Here is a 3,418-nt window from a genome sequence, read left to right on the forward strand (position 1 = left end):
GCATTGCAGGCAGACGCTTTAACCTCTGAGCTACCAGTAACTCTGTTTTGTTTTTGTTTTTTTAATCTAAATCCAGAACTGTTCCCCTTCTTGAGAAGGAATAAGGAGTCAAGAGCAAGGTCTGGAGCCAAGAGAGCATCACCCTGACTTCCAGGCAGAGGAGCCTCAGTGCACAGGTGATGATGGGCTTCGTCTCATGTGGGCAGTGCGGCCATTTCCAGTCTCCAAAGAAGTATCAGCAGGCCAGTTATCAATACCTACCATGGGCTCAGGAATGCGGAGAGGTAAGCCAATCAGGGATTTCGCCATGCACACCTCAGAGACAACCTGAATGATGAGAATACCTGTTCTACCTTTAAGGATGCGAAAGGGCGAGGTTTCAGTCTGAGCCACATACTTAAATATGCTGCTACTAATTAATACAACCAGAAGCATATCTTAAATACCAATTTCAAATGATTTGGAGTGGGAGCAGGGGAGGCAAGGGGAGCTGTTTAACTCAGAGAATTGAAAAATTAAAATTAAAAAAGAGGTCCATTTCTCCATCAGCCTGAGAGGACGTAGCAGTTGAGCTGTCGAGAAGAAAAGCTGCCATGTCCACTGCTTTGGCAAAACCTCAGACCGTGGCCCCATGGCCAAACGTCTGCGATTTCATATTGTTGGAGCATTCATGGTCTCCCTGGGGTTTGCAACTTTCTAAAAGTTTTCTGTGGCTGAAAAAAGGAGGAAGGCATATGCAGACTTCTACAGAAATTATGACTCCATGAAAGATTTTGAGATGAGGAAGGCTGGTATCTTTCAGAGTGCAAAGTAATTTGGAATATAAAGAATTTCTTTGGGTTCAGTTCCTTGGAAGTTTGTCATTTTCCTGTGTTCCTGAACTATGAAACTATGACTATCTGGGGTGAGAAATACTCTCTCAATAAATGAACAATTAACAAATACTGTGGAAAAATAATAATAAAATTAAATTAAATTTTAAAAGACCCCATAAGCTGAATTTTACCACTTAAGATATACTAGGCTTCATACTAGAAATTTGATTGCATTTTTGTTTCATGAAAAATGACTGCTGCATTCCAAGCATTCACATGGTTTACCCAAGCTACTTAATTGCTACATAGGCAGAGACTTTTCAATGGCCTTCCCTGGTAAGCAGGAAGGGTGTTTATCATTACTGTTCTTATTATTTACTTTCCTAAGCTTTTCAGTGTTTAGTTGGCAGAGTCTCAGAAGAAAGATTCTCATGAAAAGAATTCCATTTGATTGGGAAAAAGATGCAATTAAGAAAAAGAAAAAGAAATTATCTTTATGTCTCTTTCAACTTGAAGTTATTGCTCAAACAAACCATGGATCTCAAAACTCTGCTTGTGTCTTCAATGTTTTCTCATGGTTTCTCCCCGAGTGAATGCAGAAATCCTCATAAATATGGTCTATTCTGAAGATTCATTATGTATCTTCCATGAGTGTTTATTTTTGAGGCAATTATAGTAAATAGAAAAGTGGTGACAATAGGCTATTTTCCACCAACCCTCTTTTCCCTTTATTTTGGTAACACTATTGTGGGTCATTCTCCCCTTGCTAAAAATTTTCCATCGTGTTTTCCAGCATATCATTTTTATGTATTTGCCAGGTTGCTCACAGGCACTGCAGCACCAGTGAAAGGTTTCTGAACCATTCGGTAAGTGGTTCCTGCTCGAATGAATTACCTAGCTTTCATGAACAGCCATGCAGAAGCAAAGCAGGCAGAAAAATAATGAATACATTTGTACCTTGGCACTCTTCTCAGCTATGAGCTTCTTACAACCATACAATTTCCCCACGAGGAAAGACAAGATTGCACTGTCATTAGAATAGGTAATCATTAGATTTATCTTTTATATAATTTGTAGCATCTTAAACTATTCTATGTAGCCTCATTACTGCCAGGAGTCCTCTTTAAGTGAGATGATAAGTAAATAAAGTAGAAATTACACACCAACAAGAACCTGGAATATGTTGTTTTAGTGTATGTCTGAGAGCTCCCTTTAGCAAACCTAATCTGCACAGCAGTTACCATTATTTCTACCTCAATGAGCATCTCCTAATTGCTGTGCTATTGCTTGTGAAGAAAATATATTATTAAAGTCCACAACTCATGACTTGTTGCATATCTACCCATGAAAAAAACTTAAATTTCATCAGCTTTTAATCTATTTCAAATGGGATGATATGGAGAAGGGGTATTTTTCCCCTCTCTTGAATATCTGTTCATTGCCATTTCCTAATATCAATGTATCCTTCTAACAGTCAAGATGCATTCATAATTTATTCAGAGACCTGAAGATATTATTAAACCAAATCTATTTAATTCTCCATGAATTGGCTAAGGATGATTTTGGTAGTTTTTATAACGAACAACAATTAAAGGACTCTGAACCCCCTTTTGGTTGTTAATGTTTTATACTCTGCTGTTGGTCTGCTGCCAGCTAATGATTCACCGAGCATTAAAATCTTGTTTTAGTACTATCTTTACAAATGCAGTGCTGTTCAGCGGCGGACAGAGTTTCCAAAGGTTTCTTTCTGTATGTGTTAGGTAACTATTAGAAATTTTAGGCAATATTTGAAGCTGACATATTGGACTCTGAGTTAGGGATTTAAAACCTCAAGACCCATGTTCTTCATTTCCTATTGGATATTCTAGCACAGGTCGGTCACACCAGCTGGCTTTCTGTCAAAGTGAAATCAGAAAGCCTTATGGTCTCTGAATGAATGTGAGCAGAGTAATAAATTTTAAAACTAGAATGGATTTCAGTATTCAATAACCAATTACAAATTATTTAATGATTCAAAACAATATGGATCAAGGGCCATACGTAAGTATCAATCAACAATACAGACAATTCAGGAATGCTAGGTTAGTACATTATTGTTCACTTGTGGCAGGAATTTGGAAGAATTATCATCAACAGTCAGTATATTTCTCCCAATATATATTGAGCGACTAAGGACAGCATACATTCCAATAAGTATTTGAATTTTCTAGGACCGTTAAGATAACATTTTGGTCAGAACTCATATAACTCTAAAATATTTATGAGAGTCAAAAACCAGAGGTAAAGTTCTCTTTCATCAAACACTCTGCTTTGGGAGTGGCACATCAGGTGGTAAAAGATTAGGTTGGCATCAGCCTAGAGGAGCTAGATCAGCCTGTACAGTTATCCAAGCCAGTGATCCAATCTTGTCCCACAGGGCTCAAATGGATGGATCCATCCTAGTATCCTTAAGGTTCAAGGTCAGTTTGATTTGAGAACGGGTGATGAAGAGCTCTCCGTACCACCACCACTCATAACACTCCCAAGCCCATCAAGAGCCTGATGAATGAACCCTGTAGATACAAATGTCAGAGTGGCTTTACTCTAAAAAGTAAGGCTCTTTA

At 38.1% G+C, this 3,418-nt stretch overlaps 1 pseudogene; it reads left to right on the forward strand.

Moving 5' to 3' along the window:
- Positions 1-593: 593 nt before the first annotated feature.
- LOC138429320 (cytochrome c oxidase subunit 6C-like) lies at positions 594-814 on the forward strand (annotated as a pseudogene).
- Positions 815-3,418: the final 2,604 nt, after the last annotated feature.

This window comes from Ovis canadensis, chromosome 1 (assembly GCF_042477335.2).
Source record: "Ovis canadensis isolate MfBH-ARS-UI-01 breed Bighorn chromosome 1, ARS-UI_OviCan_v2, whole genome shotgun sequence".
NCBI lineage: Eukaryota > Metazoa > Chordata > Mammalia > Artiodactyla > Bovidae > Ovis > Ovis canadensis.